Genomic DNA, 16,664 nt, shown 5'->3' with positions numbered 1-16,664 from the left:
ATATGCTGTAATGTATGAAAGCTTTACAAATTAATTGATGTAATGAAATCCCATATGATTTCAACGGCTGTCATCCGCAAATTGCAGTGATTGTTTGCTTTGCTTCTAAATGCGCATGTAAACTTTATCCACCATGACCCTGAAAGGAGAGGTACATACAAATATTGTCTGGAACGATGAATGAAGTGCCATAAGAAAACGATTTGGCAAAAAAGTTCCAAAGAATTTACAGCCATATCTTAATAACTTAGAGTAAAATTTTACTTAGATTCAAACCTTTATTCATATTAAGTAAAATACATATCAAGAAAACTTTATTTTCAAATTGGAAACATTTTCTTACCAAAAGCTGAGACCATGCACTGTGCAGCCCCAAATCTCACCTTGTGTAACTTCCCTTCACAGTGGAAGGGGCTCAACAATCCTCCCAAGGTGCACCTGTGCTTAGCATACTTTTTCCTTCCACTTAGCATTCCAGTACCATACTGGGATACAGCACTCTATTAGCAGCATTGTTTTTTGTTACTCTTTGATGCAAAGCTTATTCTGATCATTTTGAAATACAGTCTATATCCAAACATAAGGGGCAAAAATATCTCACACTCCTGCTGCCTTACTTCACTGCATCAGTTTAGATCTGTATGTATTTTGTTAGTTTGTGGATGACCAAATAAAAATCCAGATACCTTTGGGTCAGACGTAGTCACACTTTGTTCAAAGTGTACAAAGTGGGAATACAATGTATAACCCACAGAAAAATCATATGAACATTTAAACATAAATACAAGTAACATCTGCATATTATTGTTGTTTGTCCAAGATACCCAGAAGAAAAAAACAATTTTCAAGTATGTTTTAGGACGCTGTGCATAGAAACAGTTATGACTTTACCAATTTCTGAGTAGAAATGCAAAGAAAAATCAACAACGATCAGAAAGAGGAAAAAAATAGACCTACTGATGTGAAAAACTAAACTGATAGTTAAATGTTCATTCTTTTTTGTGATAAGATATGGTTCTATGTGCAGGAATTGAAGCTCTTATTTTCATTGATGATATTTTAAAAATCAATACAATCATTAATACTGCACATAAATATTGTTGCAATCATTTACAGCAAAAAGAATCATTCAGATAATGTTAAGACCAGAAATCAATAAAAATCAATCTGCATTTTAAGCTGTATAAGTTAGCAAAAGAAACTAAACAATATTGTGCCAGTAAATGGTGGCCATTGTCAGTAAAATACCAATCATCCTTCTGTGGACGTAACCTTAGAAATATGGTTATTATCATCATAAGTGTTTTGTAACCCTTATTCCACATTCATTGGAGTCTTTTTTATCAATAGGTGCATGTCTCTACAGTTAAAGCTCCACAATTTCAACACATTAATATAAGAAACCGTCTTTTTGTAGAGCTGGTATTTGGATGTTGGAGATTTCATAAAAAGAAAGAACTACAATAACCTGTTAGAAGTACTTTGGATCCATGCATTGGAGAAACTACCAACTCCCTTGTTGTATTATTGTGTGCGTGTTTAAAGATGAGAGCTCATTTTGGCCGTTTGTCTCCTCAGACTCTTACATGTTTCAGTTGTTTTTATTTTCAAACCTTTCCGGATACAAAAAGATGCAATCTGTACCATAAAGTAATTTTTCATACAATCTTAGTGCTGTGAGAAAATGTGTTTATGTGGCTCTAATAATCTATTAGCTTATTCAGTCAAAAATCAACTTCAGTTCAATGAAAAGAGGACCTAGCATTAGCTTCTATGCTCCTCAACTCTTGAGAAAACTTGAGATATGCAGACAGACTGAAAACATGATGTAATGTATTTCATACAGAGGTGGACAGATTGATCTAAAATATGAATAATATTGGTACAAAATCAGTATAGGTTTCTGCTTCAGTTTCAGATTCCCTCTTGAACATTTACTTAAAACTTTTTGTTGTAGTTTCTCAACTCTACCTCAAAAACATTGTTTTTATTAGCTGTCAAATGATCACTTTTTGCACTGCTTTCATTTACGAAACATACGCACAAATTTGTTTTGGTTCACTATCCTGTCTGTTTAGCATGCAATGAAATATATTATTAAAGTATTTTGTGGAAACCTATAATTTTTGTCCAACGTTTTAGCAAAAATAATTCAAAGATAAACCACAAAAACACCTGAAGGTCACAGTTATGATATATCAAACTAAAAACATAAAAAATATTGGTGTTGTACACTCTACTAGTGTAAATCCTAAACTTTCTATATAATGCTAGAAGATGCTTTTCTGTTTTACTTGTAACACATCAGAAGGCTAGAAAACTGTTTGGTCTAAATAATCCCACCGAATGTTTTGCTCAGTGATGCATGGACTAGATTGTGTAATGCTTTTCCAACTTAGCTCTATATGAGCAAGTAAATTATGGATTACCTGTAATAAAATCTTTTGAAAGCTCAGTTTTAACCAGTTACATCCAGCCACTGTCTGACCTGGGGAATCAAGAATCACATAAACTGGTCTTGTCTGGCAACATGAAGTAGGCTGAAAGATCTCAAGAAGCAACACACCGTGTTCTGATATGAAGAAATTCACAAGATCCTTAACATTTATGCATCTGGAAAGTGACTGCTGTACGAACAACCCAGAACGACATCTAAAACACCTGCACCAGAAGTTTACATACAACCAATAAAGACAAGTGCAGCTTTTGTTTCTCACTGTCTGAGGTTAAATCAAACCAAACCCCGGTTGCTTTTGGTTGGATAAAATTGTCAAAATTATTTCAATTTGCAAAATGCCACAAAAATGAGGAAAATATGTCAGAGATGTTTAATAATGTCTTTGTAGTGTTCTCATCAAGGGTGTAACAACTCTGACTAAACACCGAGTTAAACCACAGCAAACGAAAGAGGGAGACGTGAAGTAAGTTTACTGTGGACTTCCTCGTTCACATGCTGCCGTGAAAACTGCAGGCAGAATGAACACAAAACAATAAAAGCAGCACAGTTTTCAAAATCAGAAGATTTATTACACAAAATAAATCTACAAAATACAAAATAATTTTTGGAACTTGTCTGTGTTTTTTCAATTGAATTAGGACCATTTTGCACCGTTGAATCCAAAAATGACATTAATTTTTCTCAGCCAGGTCAGGTTTTTATTCTAATTTGATTTAGAGAACTGCGACTATAATAATAATAACAATAATAATAATAATAATAATAATAATAATAATAATAATAATAATGGAGGAAGTGGGTTGCAGTCTAAGAGAGAAATTCAAATGATTAATTAAATGCTGGCATTTAATCAATCTGACTAAATTGAAGACATTTTTGTGACATTATCAGTTTATTTCCGTTAATATTTCTCATCCAAAAAAGGTTTTAGGAGAATTTATTATTTTTTTCCCACAGAGTATATTAATTAAATGTTACAAACTTGGATTTTTATAAACTGACTAAATGTTGTTGTTTTTTTGTTTTTTTTTAAAGAAGAACAATGAACAGTGATGGGTTGGAGGGGGAAAGGAGGGGGCATAACAGAAATAAAAATTTATGCCAAACAATCAGAATGAAATGGTTTTTCTGCAAATCAGCGTAATAAAAGAAGCTTTAATGGAAAAGGAAGGCCTGAGCCAGGGAACCGTTGCAATCCAAAGATACTTTGAAATAATTACATATTCTGCTCAACAGCTGTTAATTGCACATATTCACAGCTTTCTGCTGATGCATCATCACTGTCACTCTTGGCCATCAGCGATATAAAATCATCCAGAGTCAGAAGCACAAATGGAAATCTGTTGCAGTCTTTTTCTGATCTCAGAATGGCTGTTGACAATTTAAAACCATAAAAAGAGCCGTGTGCTCAGAAATGTTTTGTGACAAAGTGTTATTCTGTTTTTTACGATAGGAATGGCTGCCTTTGCAGGCTCTGATTCTGCACCACTGTACATCGCCATCTCTCAGTGCAGCGCAACAATTTTCAAATCAAGAAGTAAGTGGACCTTAAGGGGGGCGAATTAACTGTCAGCCTCGATTGTCATTAATATAACATCAAGAAATTCTCGCAGAGGATCAGTTTTGAATCAGAAAATTGGGCATCCAGCTACGGCAAACCGGCCTTGATGAACAAGGCACTGAACAATGGAGACCAACTCTACCGCCTCAGTTTGATCATTGTAACAATAATTCACAATTCATATTACCAAAAGGGAATTTTTGTTAATGATAAATAATGTGAACATTTCTAATCTCCTCCAAAAATCACATGCAATATTTAAAAATAAAAGAGGCATGTTCAGAATCAATCTCTAACTGCTTATGCTTCTCACTCTCTCTTTTCCCATATTTTTTTCAATAGAATATTTTTCTCTATTTTTTGTTGTTTTTCACCACTGTATTGTTATGTTTTGTCCCAATTGAAGCCTTCTGTGTCTCATCACCCACTCTCCCACTCTCTCTTTGTGTATATATATAGTTATTTTCAGTCCTTTTCAGTTTGTTTGCCTGCCAGATTTGGCAGCCTCTTCACCTGCCTGCTTGTTTTCCCACTTTTATTTTTGGGAGAATTGTTTTGTTTGCAGGTATTTATTCCAACCTGTTTTCTTTGACATTTTTTTTCCAAACATAACTGTGTCTCTGTCCTTCTAAACTCACATAAAACACACTTGTGTAAAAAAAAAAGGAGGGGGAAATATCCAATTCCTATCACTCTGAATGACAACAGGAAGTTTTTATTTTTATTAGGCATAGCTCCTTTACCTCCCTGTTTTTATATTTTGCTTGTTTTTTGTTTTGTTTTTTTTCCTGAACTGGACGCCTGAATCTTTAAACCCAGGTTTGAATTCACAGTGAAGGAAAAACACAGAAAAAGAAAAACAAAAAACTTTTTGCCAGAAAGCTCGACTTGTTTCACCTGACTGTGTCAAATCAGCTGAGATGGGGGGTTCCTCCACCTTGACAGACTGATGCTATGCTGCATAAAGTCACACTCACATGGCTGGCAGCCTGTTGTTTCAGATGGCAGCTCTTTTGGATGGACACACCGTGTTAGTAATGGTGCTGACTGCATTCTGCTTCTCATCAAATCAATCTGGGTCACCCTGTTTGACCCCCACGTCTCCCCACACAAATGCAAGTGTGTTTGTAATAACAGACATGAAGGTGAAAAATGCAAACTAAATAAATATGTACGCCATGCCACTAAAGAGGTCCGAGGCTATACAGATTTATAGTTTTTGTTTTACATAAAATCATTATAAATCACATTTAAACAAAGCAAACAGAAACATAATTGAGGGTGCTACCACATAACACACTTTCCAATGGATGATAAACTGCGGTTGTCAGATAATGGAATGCAGCCGCCTTTTTTTAAGCAGAATGTCTACAAAGATCTCACTTCTCCTCTCATTCTGTCCATCTCAGTAAATCCCCAGACTCAAACCTTTGGCTGTCTAAACCTTCACCTGCAGAATGAGACTTGAGCTTTCCAACCTGCCAAACAGTTGCCAACCACTGAGCCCTGAAAATAAAAAAAAAAGAAGCAGAAGAAACAGGGAAAGCAAAGCAGATTTCCAAAACACTCCAAGAATTCATGATTTCTTTCAATACAAGCAACTAATCTGAGATTGTTCTGTCTGAGCAGCAACACAGATTGAGTCAAACATAAAGTAATGATTTGTATTCTCTCAAGCATGTGCACTCACAACAAATACCATTCATATTCATGTAGAGCAGGTTCCCTCACCCCTGATGGTGATGGGAGCACGCACTATGACACGTGCGTGTCATAGGTTGTGGGTTTTTTGCAGACCCACAACCTGCACACTGTGCTGCCTATCAAGAATAACAAGATGCCACTGTTCCACAGCACCTAGACTAGAGCCTCCGACTTTCTAAGTTTACCAAGGGCCCAAAGTTAGTCCTCAAGGACCCCTGTCCTGCATATTTTAGGTTTCTCCCTGCTTAGGACACCTGGATCAAATGATGGCTCGTTAGCAGGCCTCAGCAGAACACTGACATACTGAGGAGGTAAAGAATACCGCCAGGTACCAAAACATACAGGATGCCACACCTGATGGTCAGACTCTGGACAACCCTGATCTAAATAAATTTACTGGTTTGTTTTACAAAGACCAAATAATGTATGTCCGTTATCCTACAATAGCTAGCCCCGCCCACTTCATCACAACCCTCCGGGGCTGACTACTGACCAGTTCTCTGTCTAACAGGTCCGGAAAATCTCTAAGACCTGGGTATTACCCTAAACGAGATCTATAAGAGATAATCTATTCAAACTGGTGTCGAAAGCGATTCGTCTAGCTCTAACTACCTTCAATCCAGAAGCTACGACCCTTTTCAGTTAAGGAACAATCAGCTGAGTAGCCCTCACAGCTGCATAATTCCAATAACCACTCCTGTTAACGGTAGCTCGCTTTCTAAGATATAACTAGCTCTTGGAACCGGCTAGATTAAATTTAGTGACTTAGATGTAAGTCCCTGGGTCATTATTTTACTCTCACCAAAGGAAATTATGAAGCCTCCTCTATACTAGAACTATGTACATTAGTTTTACCTTTATTAAAAGAACTGAAGAATGAGTAAATGACTCAATTAATTCCAATGTCCACCAACCTCATTAGAATTTTAGAGTATGAATTTATTAAGCAAGCTTAAGCAGGGATATGTGACATACAAATCAATAATCAATTGTATATAATTCAAGAGCAGTGTAATAAAATCAACATGTATAATCATACCCTACTGTCTCTTTTCCCTAACCAATGTCGCAGATTCTGAGATAGCTTTTTAGGAAGCAAGTTCAACTCATACCCAGTTGGTGGTGGATCTTTAGCAACAGGAGCGTCCGAGAACCTTGGCCTGAATCTTTGTCCTTTGTGTGGAAAAATCCTCTTTAGAATAGAAGCAAAGTAGAGAGGGTTCAATTGCTTTGAAAACCCGACTCTTTATCCCTCCGGAACCTTTGTCTTTTCTCCAAGTCTGTTGCAATGTTTGGGTTGAGGCAAGACCGACGATCGAATCAGGAACCCGGGTTGGACGATTGGAACTTGTCTCCCTTTGGCGGCACGAAGCTTCAGCTTTCCCCGTAGTTCCAAGGTGTGGTCTGCTGCTGTCTCCTCGATCTGCTTCCTTGTGTCAACTCTACTTCGGTGCCGCAGACAAAGAACAAGAACTTCTCCTTTTCCGTCTGCTTATATACAGTTCTCTGCCATGTATGTGTATGGGGAGTGTTAGTTTACGTGGTTTCCTGAACATCTGCTGATTTCACGGAAACCCCCGTCGGCCCCTCCTGTCTGCTGGCTGGGATGGAAAGTACCGTCCTTCCCTCAGCGTGTTGTTCTTAGCCAACCATACCGCCCCACCCATCCTGTGCGTCTGGCCATCTGTTCAGAACTGCTTGCGACAGCAGGAACTCACAAGTTCCCCTTCTCTTTTTACTCACCCTTTTCTCTGATTAACTATTAAACACAGTCAAATATTAAAAAACTATGTGCTGATTTCCATTAAGCATTAATCATAAACATTAATCACTTCTTTCACTTATTATAAATCATCAAACACTTATTATAAATCATCAAACCTAATCATTTCATTGTTGTTATATCATTACAGATCATGATTCGTACTTCAGAATCACTACACTTCAAAATCATTCAGTGATTACTTACACACAGTCATTTTACCTATTGTATTCATACATGTCCAACTTAATCATTATAAATCAAAACACAAGATTGCTTTATTTCTCTCAGGCCTTCATGCACCTTTTCTGCGTGTACCTGGATAGATCTCAAACCCCATACCAGTTTTCTTGACATGTAGAGAAGCACTTAGAAGAAATTAGGAGGATCCAAGTGCAGATACTGGACTTGGTGCAGTATTGCTGACTATGAAAAAAGTGCCAAAAACAGTTTTCTGGATAAAAAAATTTCAAAGAGGAAATCTAAAACATTTGAAAGAAAATGAAGTGTGGAAAGCTAAATACCTAGAAGTAATGCAACTTGGCACACTGCTAGCTGGCGTTACAAACTAGCTATTAGCGTTAGCCAATCCAGGAGCACCATTCTTTTTTCTTGAGACGGTAGTGCAAAAAAGGTTTGGCACCATCTCTGTATTTTAATAATTGTCTGATTATACAAAGGTAGTTGCATGCAAGCTGTTTTCCAGAACTTCTTTTAAGTGAAAGACTATGTAGGTTGAAGATCATCGCGTTGGAGTTTTGGATGCAATTTTCTGTCCAAGTACCATTTATACTTTGGCAGCATCTATATAGTGCAACTCAAAATAGACTTCATTCTCTTCGTAAACACGAAAAATCATTTTAGTAAAACACAGTAATTAGATTTCATTTACACAGCTGGAATAAAAAATATGAAGTAATTTTCCTGAGAGTTAAGCATTTTTGACAGCGGGAGCTAACATCAGTGTGGGCTCAACAGTTGGATGTCAAGAGGAACATCAGTGTTTCATCACTCCAGTTGATTTCTTAGGGTTCATCTGCCATGACCTTGGAAGTGATAACATTATTAGAATAAATGGATGTCTTTGTGAGAAAACAGCAGCTTTAATATGATAATAGGCCAGTCAATTACATTCGAGCTAGGTGGAGGAGGAAGTGAGAACAGGAAGCAGCGTTTATTCTGTCCTAGTTTGTCAGGATCAGTGACTAATAAGCCCTTTGGATACTCACTCACTTCCATTTTCTTTGTTGAATTTCTCTCTCATATCTCCCCTCTATTCCTTTTTCTATCCCACTGCTTAAATAATGCATAAATGTGTTATTTAAGTGAAAGGTGGTTCTAATTAACGAGAAAAAAACCCCTCAGCAATGCAGTGTCTACAAGAAAAATCACAAATTGGACCCCCAAAAATTGCAATTATACATCATTTACATATAAAGACTAATATTATGGTAAGGGTGTAAAGGTACCATTCAATAGTGGTTTTGATACAAACATTGAGTTCTGGGTCATAGCTTAGTACAGGCACATAAAAGTAGCAAGAAAGATCTCTAAATGCCAATTACTGGAGGCAGATCAAATGTACTAGTACTCGCCTCTGAATAACTGGAACTGCTCTTTAAAAACAAGTACCTGCATTTAATTCTGACCGGTCATCCTGGTATTGCTTTGGTAGATAGTGTTCAAGACAATAGCTCTATATGTTCAAATGCTCCTGCCAGTAAATATTCAACATTTCTCCCTAGTTCTCTTCTTTTACGAACTGGTTTCTGTGCCCTGAGTTCCTGCTTCTCCTTTCCCTCGTCTGACTCTACTGCAGTAGAGTCTTGTGTGACGAACATTCATAAAGATTAGTGTGATAGAGAACACCTCATGATGATTTTATGGAAAACTTAGACTTGTGAATCTTAGATCATTCTGCAGCAATGTGCAAGTCATCTTTGGCTCAGCTCTTTAAACCACTTTCTTTTGTCAGAAGTGTTGTGGGAAGCACCTGGTGAAGGTTGGATTCTGATGAAATTAAAATCGTTTCATCTCCAGATCATGGCCCAAACGGTGTTCGCTGAAATGCATAAGTTGTGCAAAAGAGGCTTTGCAACAATCCCATTGTATTCATTGTCATTTATTCATCTTGAGATCCTTTTTCTGTGGTACATTGTCCTTAAATGAATGATTAAACTAGGTACTATTAACTAGCATGGTTTCACTTTCTAAATACTGACACGTCTTGGCTCTCCATGACTTTTTGCACAATTTTTTTTATATGATCTATGTTTACTCCGTGTAACTTTCCCTATATTACACACAGCTTTACCTATGGACTACATGCTGAAGTGTTCAATAGTTGTTTTCCTTGTACTGATATTCCTTCTGTATCTGTCAACTTTGATATTTTTTAGAAACAATATCTGTGACGGCTTTGACTTTTTATGGGAGCAACATTGTGCAACATGAAATATGACCAATGGAAAGACAAATGTGAACCCAGCTAGTGTAGCCCCAATCTTCATTCATATTCCATGGATGGTTGCTTATGCGAATGTGTTTTGCATTTTGATGTAAATGTAAGGGCAGAAAAATGGGTTCAGACAAAGTAATACATTGTGATGGTGTAGTCGGGTCAGAAGGACTGAACCCTGCAGCAGAATTTGCTTTTTTACATTCTGTTCCATGACGTAGCCTCCCAACATATCAGTCTACCCATCCGCTTCCTCGTCCTCTCTGTTTCCAATGCACACAAGTCATGGGTCTGGGCCCGGCTTGCACATTTCATAACAAATTAATTCAGTTGAGCATAACCCCTGCAGAGAGCTGAGTAACACTCTCAGTGGACCCCTTTCTAACTCTTTTTCCGCCACTCTTCCGCCCACTCAGCAGCAGGCTTGACTCAAACCCGCTTCTCACTCCTATTCCTTATTTCAGTGATTCATGTCATTCTTTGCTTCTGCAAGGATCCCTCGGTTTGCTCCCCTGAGCTCTCCAAATCCCCCAGGCCAATTGTAAGCTTTAAAACCCAAACCCCACAGAGAAGAGCAACATGTGGATTTTCTGTTTGCCCAGGGAGTAAATAAATTTAATATTCCCTTTTGAAATATGTATAAAGAAACTGAGTTAAACATCCTTCCAAATGTTGTTTTAATATATTTTTTTCTTCTTTCTTTACAGTGTGTCCAAATTTCCAGCTTAGAGATCACCTGCAGGAGTCAAAGAAATGGGACAAAGGTCCATACACTAGCATAATGTGTCCAAATTCCCTCACTAAGAGCACATTTCATTTCTGCATTTTTGACAAAATGAGATTTACACTTTTAGCAAAGCATTTACGTCGACATTTTTAATCACAGTTCTAATCCTCATATCTGAATTCAAATTTGTGCAGATACTAATATTTTTCATCTTCAATATTAGAATTGGTTTGGGGCCACAACAATAGTAAATAAATGACTATAAAGGAAATGTGTTGGTGAAATAGTCTGAAAAGATAGAAAATACAGATGAGGTACTAGTGTATTTGTATGTAACTGCAGTCTCCCTGTTAGGTTTTAGAGATTGTATCCTTATGTTGTGTCAAAGTATTTCAATAGTCAGCCAGCTTTTCCAAATCCCACACAATCCCTGGGAAATAGAAACTGAAAGCTGAAAACAATAAAGATACTTTCTTTAGTTAGCCTTCCTGTTGCTGTTAAAGCTTTTTGGTGCTCTATAACCTACTTCTTAATGCACTGAGTTCGCTACTCGTTTATCTTTGAAGTAGCATGACCTTCAGCCCTGCTTTTGTATTTCCTTCCTCCTGACACCCAACTTTCTCCAAGGAACTCCAGACTGCTTCTTTTTTTATACAGACTGTCCATTCTGTGTTTTATTATCCAAATGTGCAACATTTGTTTTGGCTGATGAACTTCCAGTAGAGGGAAGTGTAACCCCTTAAAGAGCCTCTGTTTAACATCTGATCCAGGAAGTATTTTAGAGGCTAAAACCAGCCTTGAATTAAATCTGTCTCAATACTTATTAATATATCAGTTAGCAGCAAACTGGCAGACCACTGGGGGTAGCGGGTAAAGCATATTATTAGCTTAAACCTGCAGGTGTGCAGAAGAGTTGCATTCATCCTGAGCACTTTACCCATTAAATGCTATTAAAGTTTTTCTTTTCTTCTTTTAAAGAGAATATTTGATTTTGCTACTGTGCAATGGCATTGTGGGGAAAACTGCTATTGCTCTCATATATTGAGATTGTATTCTGCTGTGAAGGGACTTTCAAGCCTTCCTCAAACCTTTCAGCCATTTCACACACAGAGACACAGAGGCAGGCAACCAGGCTCCACAACAAGAAGCCCTCCTGAGTTTATGTAGTAGGCTTGTGTGCATAAAAGCAGCTGTTTCTCCCTTTCATGCTATGCCAGTGAGCTCCCTAAGCTCCTCCACATGGGAGAGTAGCAGAACTCCCCTCGACCAAATAAAGAACATTTTCAGTCTTCATCTGTCCCCTCAAGTTAGAGGAGCCTAAGAAAAAGATTTGACACAAGAAACAAAAAGCCTTATGTCATAAAAGATCATAGATCCTTACATCTGGGTTGAGATTAAAAGCAAAATGCACACAGGGAGAAACACACGCCTTCCCTTCACCAGTTTGAGAAAGTAGGATTCATGTAAAGATATTAGTCTGGGCAGAGAAAATAGGATCAAATAAACAGCAAAGAAGCAACAGTTTTACATTTTTACTGTATGTGAAACAATCAAAAATCAGAACATTTCAAGAAGCTTTAAATCCCTTTAAACATTTTTACATTCAAAGGGCATTTTTCACAAAAGCAAATCTGAAAATTGAGGTTTTATAAGTAAATGTAGGTCTGAAATTAGACTGGGCCATTCTAAGCTCTGAGTATCCATTTCTCTGTATCTCTAGCTGTATGCTTATGGTTATTGCCCAACTGGAAGGTGAACTTTAACCCAAGTCTTGAGTCTTTTGTGGCAACTAAGACGTCCTTTTCTAAAACTGTGACACATTTTGCCCCATTCATCTTCCCATCAACTCTGACAGCTTTCACGTCCCTGTTAAAGTAAAGCATGCAGCAGCTTAGTGCAGCACCACCATGGTTGTATAACAGCTTTTCACCACAAGCAATATTTAATAAATAGGCCAAAGTTCAATTTGGGTCTTTTTTGAGTGGAACACCTTCTTTCCCATGGTTGCTGTTTCCTTTACATGCATTGTAGCAAATTTCCAACATTACATATCGATCCTTTTCAACAATATCCTCTTGATGCTTGTTAGTAAACATTAGGTTTGTAGAGTAAATGGGTGGACAGCCAAGTCTTGGTAGATTGGCAGTTATGTCACACCATTTTTAATTTCAGATAATGGATTGAACGATGCTCGGCAAGAGGTTCAAAGGTTGGGATATTGTTTTATGACCTCTTGTTGTACTAACCACTACAGTTTTGTCTTCTGTGTATGAATCTACTGTTTCCTTACAAATTTTCTTAAACAGATGGATTTATTCTGACAGTAAATTACAGAATCACAATATGGGAGAGGAAAAAGTAAGATCACTTACTAATAGAAATACTTTTTAAGTTGTACATTTAGCCTCCATTCAGTTCTGTGGAAATTTAAACCAAATTTAGCTGTTAGGTTGTAAATTATGCTGAAACCTCTGAGTGGTGGGATAATGTAAAATAGTGTCCATGGTGCAAAAACCTAAATGAAATGCAGACATATTTATGCATGAAATTCATTTTACTGTATCTATTCAAACTGTTTATGTAACTCTGCCCCTAATTGGAAAAAAAAAACAAACTCAGAGAAAGAGAAACCAGGAACAAAAATAAGGAGCTGAGGTAATTAGTGTAGAAAAAATCTCTCATTCGATTTTACTGCAGGCAGAATGTTCATGTCGGTAATTTGCAGTGTCAATTTTAAATCTATTTGGATTGGGAAATAGAAGGTATGAAAATATGAAGAGCAGAATAGTCCACTGACTATGAACCTGATGACAAGTTTGCTGAAAATACTGCATATAGGAGCCAGTTAGCTTTCTAATTGGAAAGCGAGACAAACACAATAGCAGAATGACAAACCTAAAAGGTCATGCTATGAGAACTGTATATTTTTAGTTAAAATGAGATAATGTTGTTTGAGTTGCAGAAAATTGTCAATATCCAGGGTCAGACATGTTCCTAAAACAACAGCGAAAATTTCCAAAATGTGTATTTTTTGCCGTGTTTAAAATGCATTCATTTTTTTTTTACCTGTCCTGGTTATGTCTTTCTTTGCTTGATTCTGATGTTTATTAAACAAAAGTGGTGTAAAGAGGTGTACAGGCACGTCTACGTCTATGATTATGTTTTTCACACCTCGTAGTGCGGAATTTGATTGGGGACCAAAACTGCAACATTTGTTACATTTTCAGCTGGTGCTGTTCACATTCACACTGCGCTGTCAAACGATCCAAACTCTTTAAAAAACCTGTTCCCCTCCTCGCCTGTGGTGGCGCTGCATCAAGAACTATTGAAGGAAACGTCATGTAAATCTTGTAAAAAGACATAACTGAAACTTCCTCCTTCATAAAAAGTAATAAAAGATGGAGTGTCCAATTTTAGCGGTTGTAGGATTTTTCTTTTGGAAAAGACCATGAGTCATTTGTCTTGCAACTCATTTATTTTAGATGCATTTACCCAGAATCCCCTGCGCTTCCTCCTTGGTGTTCACATAAGCATCCGAACCACACAAGAGTTCGCTTCATCCGAACTGAGACAAAGGTCTCTTCAGAGTTTGATTACACATTCACAACTCCCTAAACAAACTGGACTTTCTGGGCAAATAACCTGGAGTTTGATAATATAATCCAAGGGGATTATATTACCACTCTGGCCCAAGAATTCCTTTTTCCAGGATTAGCTGGAGAGTCTCATAGGAAAAAAGGATTGCTAAATTATCTGTTAAATCATGTACCTGATCTCAGACAACCAGGAGACAACGGACGGAGACATTGTTTGTAGATCTTATTTTTATACGTCTTTGTTTGGCATGGTAACATTGGAGGTTTGAAGATGCATGATGAGTGTCAAGGATAGTTTATATCATTTATTTTATTACAAATGTTTAGATTTTCATTCAAAATGACAAAATGTCCTTTCATTGCAGGGCAGCTTCCCGATAATGAAGAAAGTAAAGAGAGATTTCTATAAATTCTGTTATTTTTCCCACTATTCTGTGCAGTAGGTAACAAAAGCAGATAGATACTCCTATAGCATTTGTTTTAGCAGCATTTCTTTGAGAGCTGGACTCCTCCCTATAATTTGAAAGGCTCTTTATTCTCCATGCGTATGCTGCTTCTATTTTCAGCCTCTTTATTGGACTCTAACATCAAATATAACCAGCAAAGATATTCCACTATTGTGGTAATCAACTACTTATGCATTTTAATGTTTCCTAACTGAGGCATCCTCACATCATCTTAACACATACAGATTTGCACTATCATCTCCTTCATGACCACTTTATCCAATTACAGCAACAGAGTTCTGTGAATTTGAGTAGAATCTTAAATTGGACAGCAAGCTAGTTAAATTGTTGCTGGGTTTTTTGTTTGTTTTTTTGCTGCTCATGTTCTCACTAAAACCAGGAATACAGAGAACACAACAGTTCTAAAATTCTTACTCTGACAACCTGCAGCTCAGAGAACAAACTTTAAACATGTTTGTTAGTTTATAAATCTCTGAATGGTTATATAGATTCCAACTCAAATCGGCTCATGGCACTTAAATTATGCACAATTGATGTCAGTACTACACGCAGGATGGATCTTTGCATTCATTTTGTTTATCCCAAATTGTGACCCTACTGTCTGGACTTTGTTAAAAGTGTGCAGGGAATATTTCAATGTGTGTACTTAACAAAGTGGCCATGTAAGTCATCTGCCAGTTTTGCTGGTAACTCAGCCTGACTAAGTCAGATTTTGTTATCTTGCTGTGGCTCACCTCCAACTATTTCCAGCTAACTTTCTAGGAATCCCTTGTGAGTAATTGACTGAATATGTGAACTGTCTCCTCAATGACTTCAACCCAAGCGGCTTGCTGGTAGTCATACCAGCAAGAGGTCTCCTGTTCCTTTCATTAATGCTAAAGAAAATTGTGCCCAGTGCGGCGAGATAATGCAATTTCCACACACTGCAAAACACGAATGCAAATTAAAATGGCTTTTAGGAAAAATGCCTACCAGACATGAGGAAACTTTGACTTCTGAGAGCTATGCACCTTGTGGCTCTGGAATGATATCAGAAAACCCAGAATGAAAACTGTCTGGTTTAATTGGAGTGTTATATTCACAAAACTGCGGTCTAGTTTTGAATAGAAACTCTGCGGTTGCCCATCATTTCTTTTACATTCAATTTTCCCCCTGAGCGCTGAAGTGAGGATGTGCCTTGTCTGTATATGCTTCTGATTTGCAGTAGCATGACAAAAGAGGAAGTATTTATTTACTGCTTCATAAAAGTTCTACTTCAATTCTTAAGCCATACCTAAAATGTCTGCTGACACTGATACGTTTGTTGGTGACAGCAAAGTGTAAGGTAAACAACTCTATAATACATTTACAGTCATATTCACAGCTGCATCTTGGATTATTGCATAAGAAAAGACACAATAGTTCAGTCTCACTCTTATTTTCATCACAATCTGCTGTGCAGCTGCTCTACCATTTCTGCAACAAACTATAATGTGTTTTCTGTCACATAAAGTTTAAATATCTGCTTCTGAAACTGGAGTGAACACCTCACTCTGACTGCTGGTACTTTGATAAATACTGCAGGGAAGAACGAGAACTTTGAGAGAAACAAAACTGTGGCTTGTTCAAAACATCGACTGGAATGAGCTGGATTTTTGTTTGGGGGGGAAATTGCAAAATCACCTGAATATCATCTGAAACATTGTAATTTAGCTGGCTTTGATGGTGTGAATGGTAATTTATGACCTAGCATTACATGAGATAATATGTAAGAAGGTGAAAGCAATATTTACTTCCAGATGTATTTTGTAGCAGTTGTAAGTTTGGCATCATATGCTTTTAACTTAAAGTAGAAATGGGAACTTGAGTTTTTGATGTTAATTTAAGTAGTGAAACCAAAAGAAATTTAGACTTAAAATAGTGCTGTAAAGATTGTCTTGGAGAGATTTGAC

The 16,664-nt window shown here is 37.2% G+C and overlaps 1 protein-coding gene across 1 annotated transcript in view; it reads right to left on the bottom strand.

The window, feature by feature from the left end:
- LOC114138429 (gamma-aminobutyric acid receptor subunit pi) overlaps positions 1 to 16,664 on the bottom strand; it is a 67,674-nt gene that overhangs the window by 20,046 nt on the left and 30,964 nt on the right. The window lies entirely within an intron of this gene.

The sequence above is a fragment of the Xiphophorus couchianus genome, chromosome 22 (genome assembly GCF_001444195.1).
Source record: "Xiphophorus couchianus chromosome 22, X_couchianus-1.0, whole genome shotgun sequence".
Classification (NCBI taxonomy): domain Eukaryota; kingdom Metazoa; phylum Chordata; class Actinopteri; order Cyprinodontiformes; family Poeciliidae; genus Xiphophorus; species Xiphophorus couchianus.
Note: the sequence above shows the minus strand (reverse complement) of the source record. Positions and strands in the feature narration are given on the sequence as shown.